Source organism: Clupea harengus, chromosome 12, assembly GCF_900700415.2.
Source record: "Clupea harengus chromosome 12, Ch_v2.0.2, whole genome shotgun sequence".
Lineage (NCBI taxonomy): Eukaryota > Metazoa > Chordata > Actinopteri > Clupeiformes > Clupeidae > Clupea > Clupea harengus.
In genome coordinates, this window is record NC_045163.1 from 8,334,074 (window position 1) to 8,355,468 (window position 21,395).

At 44.1% G+C, this 21,395-nt stretch overlaps 1 protein-coding gene across 2 annotated transcripts in view; it reads left to right on the forward strand.

The window, feature by feature from the left end:
* Nucleotides 1-2,702: 2,702 nt before the first annotated feature.
* The window catches only part of brinp1 (bone morphogenetic protein/retinoic acid inducible neural-specific 1), an 86,269-nt gene continuing 67,576 nt past the window's right edge, over nucleotides 2,703-21,395 (forward strand). For both annotated transcript variants that reach the window (XM_031577223.2, XM_012814730.3), the window contains exon 1: nucleotides 2,703-3,628. The gene's annotated coding sequence lies outside the window, so the exon portion shown is untranslated. The remainder of the gene's footprint in view (nucleotides 3,629-21,395) is intronic.

The following is a 21,395-nucleotide window of genomic DNA, read 5'->3' on the forward strand; positions in this document are numbered from 1 at the left end:
GAGTGGAACAGTGAGCCCAGGGCTACAACCACATAAACCATCAGCATCCTCTCCATCAACAAATCGCTGCAACCATTGAGCCAAGTCTGTTTGTTTCTTCTTTGTCACAGCAGCGCATCCCACCTGAATGAGAGGCTTAGTAATGAGACATATATCAAGTTTTCAGGCCTAGGTTTTCTTTTTTCAAAAATGCATCTGGAGCCAGGAAACCAGCCATTGCTAACTCAGTGGAAGAGGTGTGTTTCTTTATGCTAGAAAAACAAAGAGGTTCCTTTGCAAACAACACTAGTCATAAAAGAAACCTTGAAGATTGTACGCAGAACCTGTTGAGGGAAGATCCTTTCCTTTTGGACCATGGTGGAGTGTTCTATGGCAAAATTACATTTAGGGAACCGAAACACAAAGGTCATAACGTAAACACCACTGTTCTCCATAGGATCTTTTAGGGATCCTTCCATTGTTTTTTCCATGGAAATTTGCTGAAGAACAGTATTTTTTTCATCTGTTTCTTTCATTTTCGGTCCTGTTTATTTATGTATATATTTCTATATTTATTCATTTCATTATTCATGTTGTAAGTGTAGAGTGCATGAATGTTTCATTCTATTTACACATTAAAATGTATCTCTCAGTAACTGAGTAACAGAAAGCCATTCAAATGCATTAAAAAAGGATCAGTAAGGCAACTTTCTTCACCTCATCATTTCCACAAACACAGAGAAGGAGTTTAGCATGATCACAACTCCAAGACCTTATCATACAGCGCTCTCAGATCAGGCAATAACCAATTCTACACCTCACAAAAAGCTTGGCCATTGTAGTGGCATGCCATTACTGAGGCCATTTGTCACTACAGTAAAACTGTCTCTGTGGTCATCAATCAAAGCTCCATCATACCACAGCTATGACAAGATAGGAGGCCCAGCACCCTGTTAAATCCACCCAGGTTGATCCATCCGATTCCCTGGAAGGTGGCCTGGGTAGGTTAATGCGTTTATTTTTCGCTCCTCTTTATGGCTTTTCCAATAAAGCTGGCTATTATGGCTGATGGAATTATTGCTGTTTCTTCACTTGGGTATCAATTGTACGTTGGGCTCAGTCTCACACTCCAAGTAAAAGCAGTTTGTGTTCAGCAGCTGTTGACTGACACCAAGGAGCTCATCTGCCTTGAGTTTCACCTGCTTTACCGAAAAAAGGTACTGACAGTAGTTCCCATAAATAAGGTACAATTTGCAGGAAAGAAACAGTCATAAAATTAAACAGCGTAACCACTAACTCATCCTCTAATGACCCATATACTTTGTTTACGTGCTGAAATTGTATGAACAGCCATTAGCCTTTTCTGGCACTTTTGCTTGTTTTTAATTGCATGTCGTAAAAAAAAAGACTCATTATGCATCTTGTCAGCATCAGTGCACTCCCAAATGTGCACAGCCATATCTGTGGCCTCCCCCGCCTCCCCTGTCTTATATATATATATATATAAAACAATTAGTTGCAGGTCTGTGTCTGGTGCTTACTTCCACGTGGGGAGTGTGTGTTGTATTGTGATGGCATGAGGAGGTGACAAGTGGGAGGCCCCAGAGCTGATGATGCCCAGGTAACCTTTGCAGATGAGATTGCCTCTCATTACAGCGTCTGGAGAAGGCCAGCCTGTCGACACCTCCATTCCTCTCCGGCTGCGGGCAGCTTGATCTGTTTCCATCTTTGCCCCTGCAGCAGAGATGGGAGAGTCTTCATGCAAATATAATGATGGATGCACCTGCTGGCTATTTGGACATCTGTCTCTTCCTCCGCGACTCAGCCAGGGTGGTGAAAAAAAACAGCATGACAGTTATAGCGAGTTGAAATAACACGGAATAGAGGGAAATTATCTCCAGCGTGCGGGGCCCGTGGCCTTGGAGACCTGCCATTAAGAGGCTGTCACCACACTGAACACTTCTGCCCATGAGACCTGGATGGTAGCGATCGCCGTTCACAGCCCTGTTGTTTGCACTGTGTCAACTTTTCCAACTGTCTGATTCCGAGGGTAGTGACGGTGTGATTACCGTTTGGTTCACGGGAAAGGTTAACATTGTATGCCTGTGTTCACGAAGAAAATACAATGAGAGCTCGCTGTGACTGTCGCACAGACTTTTGGCCACGGCTACAGATGCTGACCACCGATATGAGATGAAAAAAAAATGCGAACGTTTGAAGCGGTCGGCATAACAGATCAAAGCCCAACTGAAACGCGATACGCATGTTAAATTGATCCTTAAGCTGGTCCTTAAGATGTCATATTTAATGTAACGTTTTTTAAATCTTTATGTAACCGTGTGTGTGTGTGTGTGTGTGTGTGTGTGTGTGCGGGTGTTTGGGGCGGGGGGGCGGTGGGGTGCAGACAGAGATGTGTGTATGTGTAACATATATGTGTGTGTGTGTGTGTGTGTGTGTGTGTGTGTGTGTGTGTGTGTGTGTGTGTGTGTGAGAGAGAGAGAGAGAGACAGAGAGAGAGAGCGAGAGAGAATTGCATTGATAACGATCTAGAGAAACTCCAGGACCATGGACAGCGCACCACTCGTGTCAGTCGCTGTGCGCGATAGAAGCTTGCTGTCAGACTGCATGCTGTGCTACAGTGGTTCAGTTGCAGGGCAGAAAGTGCCTTTCCTGTGAGGAGTGTGATCATGTAATCCGCATGTTTCCCTGTGTGCACGGAGGTGTGTGCATATGACCCGGGAAAAACAATATAACAACAATCTCTTTCTCTTTCTCTCTCTTTCTCTCTCTCTCTCTCTCCCTTTATCTCTCCCTCTCCCTCTGTCTACATATATATGTGTGTATATGTATATGTATATATGTTATGTTGGCTAATACGGATAAGTTTAAAAACACAGCCGATGACCGATGAGCCGATTATGATTGTAGTAAAAAAAAAAGCCACACTACATCACTGATTAACATATTATTTAAAGATATATAGAGGTATCTGACGGACGTCTACGGAAGAGGAGTTCAGGAATAGAATTACTGCTTCTCAACCGAAGCTTACTCCGTCCCTGCTCTTGCACCCCATGCACCCCCCTTTCCGTGCAAGGCTCTTGATGTGGTCCAGTCCCTCCCCTCACTGTCTGGCAGAGCCGTCCTCTATAATACAAAACTGTATTCTCAGCGCCTCCCCCTACTTTCTCTCCGTTTTGCGCCTTCTCTCTCTCTCTCGCTCTCTCTTCTCTATCTCTCTCTCTCGCTCTCTAGTCTGCGTGTCTCTGTCTCCCTTTCTTGACATCCTCCACCCTGCGCCTGTCCACCTGACCGCCGACGCCTTCTCCACGGACTCCCCAGGTCTTGATCGAGGCTTGACGATCGTTTTGAGACCCGTCGGGATATTTCCTGCGATCCGCTGCCCTTTCCCTCCCTCCGGACATTCTCAGTTCAGTTGCGGCGCTGGAAGACCTATGCTGAGAGCCAAGCCGAAACCACGGATTTCTCTCTCCCGAGCATGAGAGGGGCTGCCAACTCATCCGCAACCCAGAATCAGAGACCGACCCAGCAGCATGAGCCCGGGATACGTATGCTCCAGCAGAAGTTTGCTGAGAAAATAAAACGCCTCGGACCACAGTTACCTGCCTCGGGTGAAAATCAGTTTTAGGTAAGCGGAGACTTGGTGTTCTCTGATGGTATATAGCAGAATTTCGAAGGGATAATTGATTATGGTTTCTGTCTCTGATGTACAGGACTGAGCACGAACCGCGTGTTAGTTATGGCGATGTTGCACGATCAGCAAGGTGCAACGTTTTCATAGCACGCGTTTTGGCTTTGCCTGACCTTAGGGCAGTTTTGTGGCTCTGGGTAATTCGCTAATTTGGGTACCTGCTTGGGTGTGTTTATATTTCGCAGTCTCAGTCACACATGTTAAGTTAGGCTCATATTTGGTGTAGATTCTACCCATTCAAGGCGCTTTGATATGACGATAAGGGGTTAGTATTCAGAGATATTTACTTCTCGTTTGTACGCGAAACGAATGGATATGAATAAGCAACGAGAAGAGAAAGCTGCAGCGGAAAGACAGGGAGAGAGGGAAAAATGGGCAGAGGGAGCGAGAGAGGGAGAGCATCTGTTTTCAGTCCACGCGCCGTTCCTTTTCCGATTCACCTTCGTTGGTTTCGTCAGGTCCTAAGTAGACCACTGAAAGATCGGGTCCCGATTCCCTTATTTACTCTATCAATTAGAGAGCTACATAACTACTGGAATATGAAGCAATACAGAAACAAGTTGCACTGCTGCAATACAGTATTTTAAGTCGATGCACACACACCTGACATGGCTTTAGACATTTTACATTGTATTAGTGTACAATGGCACTCTGCAGGTAAACATACAGGATAAATATAGTGGATTATTCTCTCTCTCTCTCTCTCTCGTTCTATTTCTCTCCCTCATTTCCTGTATGTATTTGTACATTCTGTTAATTCTGTAATGCTTAATGTTGAGATTATGTAAACTGTTTGTGTCCGTGGGAACAGGCCAGTAAAACAGCAATATTCGCTTTTAAACTCCAACTTCATCCTCAGCTTCATCATCCTCTTCCACCGAACTTGTCTCCATGCGCTTCTAACGTCTAACTGTGGGGGGAGCTCGCGCACTTGCGACCGGCGTCCACTTGGAGTTTAAAGACTAGCTAATTGAGTGATTATGATAGATACAAAATAGGTGCAGTCTTGCCATGCGGGGATTTTTTTCCCGCTTGATTGTTCTTTGAGATGACTTTTCACACTATCGACCGTACCGTTCTCACTGAGGTCAGGGTCCTTGTTTTGTTACCACGTTCTAGGATTTCACAACAAGGTGATTCATAAGAAAGTAATTCCAAATTGACCACTGTCTAACACACCATACTTCACACTCGCAGGCTATTATAGATATTGCATAATATGCTCTTTCATTACAAGCATAATAACTGCGGTCTCCACTCACCCTATGCCTTAAAGGCTTTCCTGAAAAATATATTGTTCTCCCATTCATTGTTGTTCATTTCTGTGGTGTAGACTACATATTCACACAGTTGGATTGGGAGGCCCTGTTTGGGCTCTTACATGATGAATGGGGTTGTGTGAGCATGTTGCACATGTTTGTAGTATTAATACTGAATAACGCATGGAGGGTAAAACAGCATACGCAAGCACACTTCCCAAAGAAAATGCCAGCCACTGCTTCAGGCTACAACCATGCCCCATTATTGCTGACCCTGTGCTTGAGAACCCGTTCCAAAGACTGGCAGGGTGTAGCGTGCTGTGTGTGTGTGTGTGTGTGTGTGTGTGTGTGTGTGTGTGTGTGTGTGTGTGTGTGTGTGTGTGTGCCTGTGTGCACGACAACATAATGTTACTTGCAGGTTTGTGTGGTGTACCTCTGTGATGGATTGATTGCTTCCCCATGTTGCCGTGATTCACAAAGGCAAATCAAGGACTGCTCCAAGGCTGAGCCTATGGTGGAGACAGGCTGCAGAGAGGCAGGCAGTGGAGTGACTGGGGTTGCACTCACTGTGGCGTGGACAAGAATATCAACTACAGGCTCATTTTGGCAGGGGGAATAATAGCCCCTGTTTCTCATTGGCAAGAACAGGCCCCAGTGCTGAACCCAGGGAGGATGTGGGCTTGCAGGATGTGAGCTTGCAGCTGTAAGGGCAGACCAGCTCCATCGCTGTGAATACTCTTATTTCCATCCTTGCTCAGAAATTCGTGCCTTAAAAAAGACATGCGACACACGGAGATAGCAGCGATCTTAAAACAGGCCCAGATAGGGTTTCATTATTGGTTTGAGTGCACATTGAGTGACTCTAAGCAAGTGTTTGACTGTTGATAGAATTTGAGAGAAATTACTTGATTCGTGTTTGGCAGGCAGGAAACCCTTGTACACAGTTGTTCAAAACTTGCACTCTTTTTGGAATGCTTAAACATGTACATGGGGGATTTGATTTACCCAGGCTCTGGGTAAATATGAAAAAATAACAGGAATGATTTGGGGAAAGAAATTATTTTCTGTCGTCCCTGGTATCAATGGTATAAATGGGGTAGCCTAATATTTGTGGCTGTTAACTCTGATGGGTGTCTTTGCCTATGCTGTGCTGTGTAATAAAATCACTGTATGTAAATGAGGAATTCACAGATCTCTAGAAGCTCAGCAGGACACACGCCTGAAAGCTGAGGAGGGACCAGTGACTGAAGATCAGTGGATCACTCAATGAATAAATCATGTCATGCAGCAAAAAGTAATAGAGACACAGAGATCAATAATTTACTGACCAAATACATGAGCCTCACTCCCTGAAAAACCTATAAGGAAAAGAGAGTACTGTTCTCAGGAGGTGTGACCAGACTACCGGGAGAGAAGGAAAGAGGGCGAGAGAGAGAGGGAGAGGGAGAGAGAGAGAGAGAGAGAGAGAGAGAGAGAGAGAGAGAGATGCAGTTTTCTTAATATGTGTGTGGTAATGGTGTCCAGTTTTCTCATTTTGTCTCATCGCTTTAGGCCTCATTCTAATGTACCATGTGTACAGTATAGCACTCTATCGGTGTGCGTGTGTGTGTGTGTGCTTTTGAGAAAGAGAGGGGGGGGATAGAGAGAGAAAAGCACTCTATGTACTGTATGATGGTGTGAACAGTCTTACGGAAAAAGTGCATTTATTTGTACTGTAAAAATGAAGCTCAGGAAGCTAAAAGATTACATTTAAGCTTCAACATTATAGTAGCTAGTATTGAGTCAAGCATATTAGCCTTGGGTTGCAGAATGCAATTAAAGGTTTAGAATGGAACTCTGTTGGGGAAGTATTGTTTATTGTTTTTGATCTTAGCTCAGTTTTATTAATGGGAGGATTCACATCTTTGTGAGGCTGGTGTCGGTTTCCTCTGAAAGGCCACAGCATCAGCTCTCCCAGAGAGATGAATATTTAGAAGGAGGGGAACTTGTGCCATCTGTAAGTGTGCCGTCTCTGACACGAGAACCTGGGCGTAAAGAGAGAGGATGCGTGTGGGGAAAGAACAAAAAGACTTATTCTTCTCAGGGCTTTATTATCTTTTCATTACCCTTTTTGTATGTAAGTAGTTGTAGGATGAGATCAAGAATCTGAATCTTTTCAGTTTTTTTTTTTGCAAAGTGATGAAATATTCCTCAGCTCTAGTAAGAGGCAGTTGTTCTTTTGTCCTGGCTTTGAAATTAGGTGAAGCAAAGGAGAAGTTTGTGAGGACTGAAAGAATTTGGAGGATTCTAATGAAAAGGATTTCATATGGCCTTTTGGTTTTATCAGTCAAAACGCACATCTGTTGGTAAGCATAGCACACGCTCTAGTCTTCATCGTCTTAGCATAGCATAGTCTTCACTCATCAGTTCTATTTTTACCTTTTTTGTTTGTATTGTTCTTATTGTTGTATTGTTCATATCTTTCTTATAGTTAGGTTTTAGTGTTTATTTACTATCTGCTGACCTTAACGGTGAGATATAAAATAGTCTTACATGCTGGGTTAGGGAAAGGGTCAAATGCTTTTTATAGTTATGTTTAAAGTGGGCTGTGTTAGCTGAGGATCAAGTTTATTCATTTTGCATGGTTAGTTAGCATGTAGTTGAAAGATAGTGATAGCTGATGTTGGATTGTAGAATAGAGATTATAGAGAGTTTAGAAATTCTTTACGAAGCAATTGTGAAGTGTGTGCAGAGTGTGTAAGTAAAAGGATAAAGTGCTTGTGACAGTTAAAGTTGTGCTGTTCTGCTCCTTCCCTCCTCTGTGAAGCAGTCTTTGCTGAGAAATGCTCAGCGACGGCAGCAGAAACGCTGCGAGCCAGTTTTAATTAGGCGACCATCGACTACACTTGATGTTCATAAATTATTAAAATCATGGTCATTTACAGTGATTAACCTCAATAATTCATACAATTATGCAATTAAGGGGCTGACCAAAGTGGCTACCTAGAGGCTAGCAATGCTCCCCGGGTCCCCTGTTTGCCTCATCTGTTTGCTTTGGGGGGGATGGGGGAGGGATGGGGCTATCGGTGGCCACGGAGGGGGGGACATCTTAGTTCAATAGCAGGCCCAGCAGCTGTGTGGCCCCCGCTGCTGTCCACGGAGGCAGGGGGAATTATTAATAAACAATGGCAACCTGGTGGGAGGAGGCCTACTCTGCCAGCTGGCTGCTCCTCCTCACCACTGGTGCCTGGCGCAACCTTCCCCAGCGAGGTGGCACTTGCCAGGGTCCTGAAAAATGAAAAAGCTCGCTAAGAAATTCTCCCCCTCATTCCCTGCCTCTGTCTAGCTCTCTCTCTCTCTTTCTCAGACACACACACTCTCCCTGTCTTTCTCACTCTCTGCCTCTCTTTCTCGGCAGCCTTGAAGATTTAGCGGCGTCTTGTGCTAAGCCTGCGTTTGAAATGCCGCTGTGTAAGCTCACTCTCCTTTCTGATAGCAGCACACTTTGAAATGCATCCGGCCCTGGTCTGGCCCTAATCTGGGGGAGTCTTACCAAGTCAGGACCAGATCCTATTCACAGTCCAACATTATTATGATATTCCCTATGCGTGTGCGTGTGTGTGTGTGAGAGAGAGAGAGAAAGAGTGTATTTTATTCCTCAAGGAATACTATAAGCCCCTTACCTTTCCACCTGAAACAAGAAAAGATGAAAGGGAAGAGCTCATCTCCCCGTGAATGCACTGTTCAATAGCACCTGTCAGCACGTTCTCAAATTACACAAGACACTTTAGACATCTATCCTCAAGCCACCCCCCACCCCCCACCCCACTGTAAAGATCATATACTTTGAGTCATCCCGTCACGATTGTCACAGTGTGTCTACTACTCTGAGCTATTTCGCATTTGCGTCACACCTCAGATTGTGATTCAGAGGCCTTGAAAGCATGTTTTCCCTATGCTGAATACTTTGAGGGGAATTATGCATCGTCACAATGGCTGTTTGGGGCGACGCTTAATTACTCTGATAACATTTTCACATGCTGAGCCTGGACTGCAGGAGCCGTCCCTTGCAGTGTTGCTGTGAGGCTCTGCGTTGGTTCATTTGGTCCATCAGCGTTTGGGAATGTGAGAGAGTGTGTTAGTAGCCAGAGAGGGGGGTTTCGGTGGTGGAGAGATTCATGGCGGTGCATAATGAAGGCAGATGGACGGGGAAGCTCATCAACAGTGTTTGCCTTTTCCACTGCTCTTCAATTCTCTCTGCTCAAGGAGATATCTCTTTCCCAGAATGTTCCGTGACCTTCTCCATTTCAGAACACATTTGTGTCAGCCCTTATTTTTGAGAACAACGGTTTTAAATATAGGAAGGTCAAGTGAAAAATACAGGAAATGTATCGTATGTATAACAGATGAATAACAAATATCTAATTATCTTTCTCTGAGAAATGGTGAGACAGAGTAAAGGAAAAAATACAGAAAAAACGAATCCAAATATCCTGTTCTGAATAATGACCTAATAATTCCCCTTACTGACTTTCAGTGTTTTTCTTGTTTCTTTGAAAAGATATGAATAAATAATGAAATGTCCCATATATGGTTGGACCACTTTTTTTTCACTTGCTATTTTCCTCCTTTGTAGTGGTGCATTGACCCCGAAGTCACAGAGCGGCTAATACTTCCACGCTATTGCACAGTCGAATGAGCTCTTGATCTTGTGCTATTGGGTTTGGGCTTCAGCTGTTTCCTCCTATCATGTGCTGTAGGGTCTCACTTCAGAGAGAGGATGGAGGTTCAGAGCTCACTCGCTCGCTCACCCGCTCACTCTCTCCCTCGCTCACTCTCTCCCTCACTCTCTCCCTCACTCCCTCGCTCACTCTCTCGCCCTCACCCAGGCCCCCATTTCAAAAACTAAACTGCAACATCAGCGAGGGGAAAAGTGCTATGTGAAGCAGGCTTTAGATTTCACCTGCTGCGACTCACAGAGACGTCCGCCCCAGGGTGGCGGCACTGTGTGTGTGTGTGTGTGTGTGTGTGTGTGTGTGTGTGTGTGTGTGTGTGTGTGTGTGTGTGCGTGTGTGTGTGTGTGGAGGCAGGCAGGGGCTGGTGTTCGAGGCAGTCTGCTTGATTTAACAGTAATTACCTGCTGTTACTTCCCCCGTCTTCTTCTCCTGTCGGCGTGGAAAAGTATCCGTTCTTTAATCCTGTCACTTCGTGATCATGAGGGGGGTGGGGGGCAGGGGGTTGGCGGTGGGATGAGGGAGGTGTAGGGCAAAGTGCCTATTAGCGGTGGGAAATTGCAAGGGTCTCCCTGTTGCCCCTGCAGGGTAGGTAAAGTGACGGGGTGGCAGGTGGGGGGAGGGGGGGGGGGGGGGGGGGGGCAGAGAGGGGGTGCGGGGCTGCTGAGATGATGAGACAGGGGTGAACAGACTCCCAGGAGTGTCTCCAAGGTAATGACTTCCCAATTGGATGTTTTGGGGATGAAATCTGGACCTCGCTCTTACATAAGAGCTGCTACATCTGACATATGCATAAACATTAACACTCCTATCATCTATAACACACCATCCATTAGGAGAGACAATGCTGTCTCTAAGCCCTGGTTTGACTGGGAAGTTTCAAAGTAGTGTTGCATCAAGATTGAACTTGATTGATTATTTATAGCAATATAATAGACCAGCAGGCAGACACGCTCACTTAGCTTTTTATAAATGTTGTTGGATTCCCAGTGAAGGTGCCAAGAGCGCTGTTTTACGGGCAAGGGATGGAAATACCTCTGAGAGCCAAGAGCCATTTTATAGACTGCTCAGTGTTGCCTGCCCGACACCTCCACACTTTTGCATGCTTATGATGCTTTGAAACAGCTGAGGGAATAGTGGGAAATCCACAGGGGAAAGGTACCAGCTCACTCCTAGTGATTGGACCATTTTGCATGAAGGGAGGAGGGGACGGCTCTTCTGTAGTCCACGGTACATCCCGGGAAACACTGGGTGTTTTATATGAAAACATGAATAAGTAAGAGTTTGTATTTCATAGCTATTGGTACATTGTAACTATATTATGAAGACCGGTGTAATAATTACTAATTAGCTGTCTATAAAAAGTCTCTGTGCTCATATTACCGACACCCAATGCAAACTCTACCTCTTTGTCAGTGTGAAGTATGAATGTAATATCAGTCTTCATTATGCAGCATATTGTGTACTTATCAGTGTAGTCACACTGTCACAAAGGTTATGTAATATATAGTGTGGCCTTTGAATCTCAATCAGAGTTCAGTGATTCACTCTGGGATTTGGGCATAATTACATCATATAGCTTGCAGCTGATTTAGAACGCAATCATAATATTTTAATCAACTCCGCTTCAACATTATCCCCAGGAAGCATCTGACTGCAAACAGCAGCTGAGCCAGATCAGGGCCAAAATGGGGCCATATCAGGGCCATCTTTAGCTGCTATCACCTTCATTACCCATAAAAGGAGTCCTTCTGTGAAACAAACCTGCATCCAGCCTCCATTTAAGTTGGCCTGAGGAAATCACATCCACTGCAATGGCCTTATGCATTTTTTAGGCCTGATCTGTTGTTTCCTAGATTTACCTCTATTTATGCCGACTGTATTCAACAGACACGTCGCTGAGAACAGAGGAATGCCTTGAATCTTTAATAGCAGGCGCCTCAGAAAAGGCTCCCTCAACTTTAAACATTCATAGGAGATGCCCGCAAAGGGCCAATTTGTTCCGCTGACGTTCCTCTCCCCCCCCCCTCGTGGCGCTGTCAAGGGTCCAGTCTTCCAGAGACAGGGCCAGACTGGCCTGACTCATTTTATTTATTTATTATTTATTCTATTTAATTTTTTTATTCGGGCAGAGCACATGAATGACAGCAGAGGGGTGAGAGGTGAGGAACTAGTCCTTTGGCCTCGCCACGGTCCACAGGGATTTCACTGAAGAAGAAATACTAAAAAGAACATCCTTCAGCTTCTGCAGTTTTGCGTCCGCATCACTGTGAAGGCTCACGTGCGAGGCCGAAGAATCCCCACCGATGGGAAAGAAGGTCGTCCTTGATGAGTGACAGTAGAAAACAGGGAGGCAGCCAAAGTTAGCCAAAGGGGTGTGATCTCATAAACTCACACAAACACATGTACACGCACGCACACACACACACACACACACACACACACACACACACACACACACACACACACACACACACACACACACACACACACACACACACACACAGACACACACACACACAGGCACATAGATAGCATATACACAGATTATTTTACATTTTTATCCAAATGTTATGTGGAATTAACACACAAATATACATGGGCACTCTTCAGCTAAATTTGAACGGATTTCATATTATAGTAGAAAAACAATATAAAAACATAATAGAAAGAATATATAAAAACATATAAATCATACATATAAATCATGTACAACTCTATAAATGCAATAGCCAGGTATAGCTGAGAATGAGAAATGTTTTGCCAGCTATTTTACTCTCTCCTCAGGGAGTGTGCTGTGGAGCTCAAATCAACACCAGTCTGGGAACATGACAGAGGCTAAAAAAAAACATATGGACCAGCAGTTTACAGCCTTAACTGAATGATGCAATGGGTTGGATCAGCACTTGATATTTAAGAGCTTTTTGGGGCGAATTCTTCTTCAGCTGGGCAGCCCACTTCCAAAAATGTGCACTTTCCTTGGACACTGTGTTAGTTATAAAAATATCTAGTGTTAGCTGAAATGTCTTTTAGTTTTGTAGGTCAACAGTTTAAACACACTTGATTTCACAGCATTATACTTTTACTATCTGACACAAATACATACACTCACACAGAGCCACATTTCTAAACCCCCCAACACACACACACACACACACACACACACACACACACACAAAAAAAGAGCCAGTTTTTGTGTGCGTGTTTGTCAGTGATAGCCCAGGTGCTGTGTGTTGGTGTGGCATAGGGTGGCATGTGCTGATGGCGGAGGTGCTGGTTCTAACGATCAGGTGAATTCACTGGGGAGCTGCATGCTGACTTAGGCCCTAGTCAGCATCCCAGTCACTCTACTGCACTGTATGTGGGCCTGTGCGAACAACTCACACAGCAGCTGGCCACCTCATAGACCGCTCCGCGCAGCTGAGGCGACGGCAATAAAGTTTGCAAAGAAAGAAAGAGAAGTGAAGAGAAGAAAAAGTCAGTTAAAAAAGAAAGAGAAAGAAAAAAAAAGATTGAATCCACTTCGTAACAGCGGTTTCAGTTATCCGCGGCTTAGGCTACCGCAGCTCGAAAATATTAAGTGGAAAATTCCAGTTCATAAGTTTTTAATTCGGAGTCATCTGCCATGCTCATACACAATTCGTAAGGTAACGAAAGGAAGGAAGGAGGGAAGGAAGGATTGACAAATAAAGAATTGTTATGTACCCTTTGTCTCACTCGCTGTCACTTACACTCTGTCCATCTCAGTGTACGTGTTAGTTGCTGCGGTGTCGCAGTGCTCTTTGTTAAACAACATCACAATGTATTGTAACGTGTCAAGGGTTAGTAGAGCTTCCACGTACGTAAGTAGGGGACCGTGTAGTTCCCAGCATGCCTTGAGGGTGTTCTGTAATACGTAATGTTCAGTTTTAGAAAATAATTTACGTCTCCCTTTTGTGTGTCATATTAGCGTGCATTACTGTTATCATTCTTGTGCTGTGTTGCTATGTGCTATGTTGTAAGGTCTGTGTGTTGTTTTAGTCTCTGCACTTTTACCATCTGTGTCAAGTAGAGAATAGACTTCCCTCTCGTTCTCTGCAATTAGTATGAGTTCTCTCACGTGTGTAATAAAGTGCCACTCCTGGGATTGTATGGTGTTTGGGGCAAGTGCTGCTTTAGAAATGTGCTCTGTCTCATTGCTAATTCTTCCTGGCTGGCTCGCTAGAGAATCATCACCACATCATTATATTATCACAACACGAACGAACATTGAAAAGTTGGAAGGAAAGTGAATACAGACAATAGAGATATTTCTTTAAGAAACTAAATTCCTACTAAATATGAGATATTTTTCATAGCTCCGACGTCCATTGAGGGCTAGGCAAAATCCTCAGTTCATTCATTTAAAATTCCACATTCACATAACTTGTATTGTAGCATATTGTTATCATTGTTTCATTTTATTTTAAGTTATTGTTGTGGATGTGTTATTGTGTATAATTTATAAAAGAAACTTAGCTATGTATGTACGTATATAAAAAGGTCGCTACTATCCATGGTTTCGGCAACCGTGGTTTGGTCTTGAAACGCATCACCCGCGGACACGGGGGCCCTACTGTAATGAAAGATACCCAGAATAGAAAAGAGGAAAATAAATAAAAGTCAAGACAAGGGACGTTTCCCTTGCTATTGCAGGGGCTAAGCTGAATTGAGTAAAGCTGTCTGAAGAAGTCCCCAGAGGAGAGCAAGGTCATTATCTGTGCATTGCACCAAATAGAAGCGCATAGAGGGGGAGACTTAGAGGCAGGCTGAGCTGTAAACAGCATTTGCATTAGTGCTGGAGTCTACAGCACTGGCCCACACTCACTTCCCTTCTCTGGTAGCAGCCAACATGATTTGGGGAAATCTGGTCCCTGAATAATTTATCCCACAAGACTTCCTGTCCACCAACCACCACCAAACAGGAATTTTCAGCCATGCGACAAATCAACTTTTTTGTGCTACACATCAAACACACACACACTTACACACAAAATGTCCATGCTGACACATATGCAGATGCACATGTACACACACACACACACACACACACACACACACACACACACACACACACACACACACACACACACACACACACACACAAACACACACACACACACAAACACACACACACACTCACACACACACACACACACACACACACACACACACACACACACACACACACACACACACACACACACACAAACACACATGTAGGGTTATGTATTCACTGCTTCATGTTTGTTTACTCCTAGTGCTGACAGTAATTGCAGAGGGACTTTTATTTGAGTGCACAGGCAAGGGCCAGTGACCTGCAGGATATAAAAAGATGATTGAACTCAGGGGAGGGGAGAGCAGCGCAGAACACATTTCAAAGGCAATGGGTCAAGACTGGTGCTATTTCAGGAGCTAGAGTCAGAGTCAAAAATGACACCACACGCAGTAGCGTTCATTAGGAGAAATGTGTCTGCCATTTTTGGTCTTGGAGAAAAGTCTATCAAAAACACCTTATTTGCAATATATCAACAATTTATCTCAGCATAATCTTGGGCATAATGATTCTTTTTTTAATTACAGTAAATGGTCCCAAAAACCATCAGTCTTTTATTCTGGCTCACTGGGACTAATCAGTAAATATGTTTCCGTCTGTAGATTGAAATGTATATATATATTTCAAATTAGTTTAACTTTCGATAGACCATCGATTTCATGGAGATTGACATTGAGGCATCATTAAGATGAGAGGGGATGAAAAAATCCCTCACCATTAATTCCTTATCTCGTAAGATGGCTCCACGCTATGCCTCTGATAAGCTCCTTAAAGCCCAGAGTTTCCCCCTACCTCTTTCAGATTATAACATGCAGCAGGCATGGGCCTGTTTGAGATTCAATCAAGCTAATGCAGGTCAGTCCGCCGCCTCCGCCGCACGCTGTGCGTTTTAACGGAAATCGCCATGGAGATGTTCGAAGCTGAGCGGCGTCCCACCACAGAGCGTTATTTTCAGGCTGGGCTCTTAAACATGCGGCAGATCCAGTGATGACAGCACTTAGGTTCATGGCCATCTTATTGTACAGAGAACACACACACACACAGACGGTAGCGTAGCACCCCTGGCCCACTCCTCTAATCCACCCACCCACCAAACCTGGCAGGCTTCCTTGTTTACATCTGCGACCCACCAAACTGCCAAACTGTCTCAGTAGATGCTCTCCATTATAATAATTATGGGCTAGGTTTGAGTTGCGCTAAGGATGATCATCATTGCCAAGGGAGTCGGTGACACCAGGGTAATCACTCCACTGGAAAAGCTCCAGTTTGATCAGAGTCCACCATCCAAAGTTACTGAAGGGGAGAGGGAGGCAAACATCCACAGCAACACTGGCTTTACAGACCACCACTGAAGAAACCACATGAGAATGAGGTCAAGGCTGAAGAAAATACTGGACTCAAAGTGCAAGATATGGTGCATTTGCTTGAGGCATTATTAAAAAAAAAAAAAAAGGAGCAATATACATAACTATCCATCAACAAGGGGCCTGTGTGTGCCGGGATGTAGAAACAGGGCTTAATATGTTTTTGACCTCTAAGTTATTGTGTAGCTTGACCTTTAATGCTCATGGAAAAACAAAAAGTGCCATTTCAGTCTTGTTCCAAGCCGACTGTGAATGTAGACATGGTCTAATGCTTACTTCAGATTGCACACATCGTATTTCACCTGGAGGGCTTCTGGGTTTCGCAATGCTTCATCTACAAGGAATTGAGAATACAGAGTAATTTTTTTTCACCATCTGTTTTCCATCCCAGTAGGTTTTTCTGATTTATGGTGCCTACCCCTTTTTTTTCGCGCTTACGCTTATACCTGACGCAATCGCCCATTTCACAAATCACACTTTAATAAGAACAATGGATCGTCTGAGCGTATCCTTAAGAATCCCTTTTATGGCTGGAAAGCAGGAGGGACTGCGAGCGAGTCACACAGAGTGCTCCATCTCGGGCGCACGCGTGTGTCAGACAGGGAGCGGGAGTGAGGGATAAACAGCCGTGCAGAGGGAAAATTAGGTCAGTAAATTCAGGCAGGCCGCTCGCGTTTGAGGAGTCGAGCCCAGCCTGAAAATAACGCTCTGTGGTGGGACGCCGCTCAGCACAGCGCCATGCTCCAGGTCTCGTCCCAAGAGACGAGAGCAGCTGTTCCACATCTCTGTCAGGATGTGTGCGAGAGGGAGGGAGCGAGGGAGAGAGAAAAAAAATCAGGGAGCGGACATGGCGGCCAACATGCCTGTCTTTGGGAAGTTTGCTTAAAGGTTAGCCCGACAAAAAAAAAAAACAGAACAGCATGAATGTGGGAGAAAGTCACCACTACAAAAAAAAAGTGCTTGCAAAACATTTTCTTTTATTTTTGATGTATGGAGATGCCACCCCTCCCTAACCCCCCAAACACACACTCACACACACACACACACACACACACTCACAACACATCTTGCTGAGCCACGCTGCATTGCCAAAATCTTTCTTCGATCATCACCTCACAAAATTCCTGTGTGGAACACTAAGCAGGAGAGGGTAGGGGAGGGTGTTTTTCTCTTCGACGGTGAGATGGAGAACAGCGCGTCATCCATCTCTGGTGTGATAAGGCCTGGCAATTTCCACCCATATTTTCCGTGATAAACCGAGGTCCTGTGGTTCATTTAGAAACCTGCGATTAGGACACAGCCGCTCTGCGACGGCTGCATATCCCTCTGCCATCCACCGCTGACGGACGCAAACACACTTTTACACACCGCAGCAATTATGGTGAAACTGTCAAGACTGGGTGCTGCAAGCATTGTATGCATCAGTTTGCTTCAGCAGGTAATTGAAGGAGTTATCAAAGCCACACAGACTATTTATTTTTATTGATGGATGCCACTCATAGAAAGTGTACTGTGTGTTGTGCCACAGAAATCAATGCCTGGTTCCAAAAATGTGCAAGCAGTGTGAAAACCTGCTCTGTCCACTAATATCCTATTATGTCGGTCTGTGTTTTATGGTTATTTTTTTATTTCTTATTTAATGCACACACACAGACACACACACACACACACACACACACATGCAAACATGCTCACACACAGATGTCATGTTAGGGTTGTTAATTCATTGTAATACACTGTTAAAGGTGTTAATGGTGACGCTTGTATTGCATTAGCTTAGCTGGCATAAGACCACGATGAATAGAACATTGCTTTGTCTTCTACACATGTCATGTGTAAGAGAGCTGTCCTTCCCAGGCTCTTACATGCTTGTTTGGGCCTCAGGCATGTTTGAGGCTCCTTTGGGCACACGCTGAGTGTGACCAGCGACACCAGCAGAAATGGATGCTCTCTCTTTACCTTTCATGTCGCATTATATCAGGGACGCGTCGCAGCGTTGCAGCACTTGCCGCAGCTGCATGGAAAACCTATTAGCTGAAGTGCTTCTCATTGTTCTCTTCCCTGCACAGAGCGTGGGATAAGGTAGGCAGGAAAAAAAAAGATGAAGAAGAAAAAGAAAAAGAAAAAGACAGAAGCCAAATGGTGAAGACATTTGGGAAAGGAGTTTTTTAGACTTCTATCTCAAGGTCTTGAAAGTGCTGGGCAGGAGAAAAGCAGAGCCTGAATGGGTTATTTGACAGGATAATTACCACCCATCAAACATGCTGTATTTTTAAGGGAAGGGTTGTGAATGCAAGGCTTTGGTGCTGAACATACACTCTTTGAGGACAAGGTCTTGTACTGCTGACTGTTTCTTTCCTCCTGTGTACCAAAGCATAATTTGTGTAGGAGCCTACATGCATTTGTTCTTTTGTGCTGACTATTAGAGACCTGATTACTCTGCCATATGAGTTTTGTGATAACCTCAAACAGATATTTATTCTACCTACTAAAAAGGTGATACTGCAAGCAGATTATTTTTTCTTTATTTGTCAAAGGAATACAAATAATTACTTCCTCTTTTTCATCATCTTCTTTCTCTTATAATAATGACAATAATAATAATAATAATAATAAGAAGAAGAATAATAGAAAAAGTAATAGTAATAATAGTAATTTTAGAGACGGTCTAATCTAGACTAAAGTGACAGAAGCAGACACTTGGGGTTTCTACTGTTTAATTTAATTGTGTGCTAACTTAGCGTGCCAAATCTATCTGGACCAAACACCACAACACCTTGAGCAGCCAAGCTGTCGGCTTGCGCCACTCAAACATTGTTTATGACTTGGCGAGATGACAGAGCTACCGCCGTGTGTGAATCCGGCCCATGCCACGCACAAGGCATCCATGCGCACGTGGCCGGACACCAACTCCCCTCACGTCCGAAGCAGCCACTGCTGCTATTGATCCCTCCTCTCACCGCTGGATTGGAGGACAATAATTCAGTGCACAGGTAAATTGGGACAATAACTCAGGCCATTAGTGAATTAGTTTGTTTTTAAAATCGGCCATTGATCCTGTCCCTGCGCCGATTGGTCCGCAAGCGGCTCAGGCATTTAATTATCGAGGCAGACTTGCTGAGCCATGACTTCTGAAGGTCAGAGTGCCGCTGCAGCCCTAAATAAGGCAACAAAGGGAAGAGAATCCGCTACAAATGAAGTTAGGGCCCTTCCATTCCTCACCAGCTCGCCAGCGATTGCAAGTGGCAGGCTATTAGCAGACCTGTCCAGAAGGGGCTTCAGGCAGGGCAAGGGGGATCATTTTAATAATTTTGGAGGCTTGTCAGAACAAGAGGAATGGGCTTATTTCTCCCTATCTCTCTTTCTCTCTCTCTCTTTCTCTCTTTCTCTCTCTCTCTCTCTCTTTCTCTCTCTCGGTCTGTCTTCTTTCCCTCAAGCTTCCCTGTAGCTCCCAGTCCCAGTCACGGACAAATATCAAATGGCAATATGCAAATCCCTGCGCTGTCTGACTATGGCGATACTCCTGGGAATCACGTTTCATGGTGATTGACACTTGTTTCAGAAGCCGAGTCGCTCGTCACCACTCTCGGAGCAGGGTTGTGCTTGCTGCACTTGTTTTTTTAGCACCTTTATTTTAATCCAAAACATACCTGGAAAATGCAAAAACAGAAACTTGGAAAGTCGGTTTATTTTTACACAAGGATGATGTACAAAAATCGATACCTTATGATAATTGTTTAAATGCAAGCTCTAATTGTAGATACCTGGGGATATGCTATCTATCTATATATACATAAATATTATATATATACTGTACATACATACATACATACTATATATATATTATTTGTTCAAAATATGTCTGGTATTTTTTGTACAGTGTTTTCCCCCTTTTGGACACATTATATAGATCCAGTATATCCAGACCAGAGTGATAGTCCACTGTAATAAGATAAGAAACAAAACCTATGTGACATTTCAAATAAAATGAAAATAGAAATAATTATCTGGAAGAAACAAACAAACAAACAAACACGTTGCTGGTCCTGTTTATGTGTAAATCCAGTGTTTCTTCTCTCTCAGATGAGCCTAATGTGCTGATGGGAGCAGATATAGCAGGAGTCAGGCGTGTCTTTACCCCGGGATAGGTGCTTGACCAGAAGGTTTGGCATCCAGGCACTTTTGGCCCATCAAAAGTAATTGAAATCCTGGATCTGTGAGGTTACACTGAGCCCCAGAGTAAAAACCTCCAGCTTCAGCTTCTGCTGTCCCCATGCTGTTGTTGTCCCTATGGAACACTATGCACCAGAATGCTCAATAACACCCTTTAAAGCTGGGCCTAGACGTGCTCCATCCTTTACCACCCTGGGACCACTAGCACAAGAAGCCTCTTATCCCGGTGAACTCTCTGGAACAAAGGAGAGTTCAGGCTCCCTAACTGGGCAGTGGAGATCGATTAGGTTCTGTCAAAGCCTGCCGAGTGAAAGACTTTGTAATCAGCCGCTGAAAACAACCCTAATGTGAATTTCTGAAGTGTCACATAAGCACTTTTTAGCCTCCCATCTTTTAAAAATGTGCTGATTGAATAGAACGTTGCAGGCACTTTCCAGACCAGCAGGAGCATGGTCATTAAAATGTCCCTCAGGGGAACTTGTCCAATTCAACAGTATGTCTGGGGACATTTCTGCGGTCCTCTTACATCACTGTGGTCAAAAATGTTACAAATAGTAAGACTTCCTATTATAGTAAAGTTATTTTTCTTTTTCATTATCATTATTATTATGGAGGTGATTATTATTATTATTGTTATTATTTCTTCTTATTATTATTATTATTAGTAGTAATGGCAGTAGTAGTAGTAGTAATAGTAGCAGTATGTAGTATCACATTTTATTTTGCCACCGTGGCTGTGGTGGACAGCCATCTCCATTATATCTATAGAACTTTCTTGATCGGCTACCATCCTCTCTAAACTCACTAAACTCACCTACTGTGGCAATTCACACTCTGGTCCCTTTAGGCAGATGTGTGAAAATGATTTGAGATTTGCAAACAGTATGCATCCCCACGCTATGAGATAAAAACAAAACAAAACAAAGAAATGTGGAAAATGGGGCGCAGGGAGGAAGGCTAAAAATTCAATTTCAGCTGAAAGCCCCATCAGAAGTTGTATTTGTCTCCACAGGAAGCCCACTCTGAAGCGCTCCCCAGCTCCTGCAGTATATGAAGAATGATTTAGGGGCAGACGCCGGGGAGGTGGGATGCAAATGCTCAACATCGCCCTCTCTCTACCGA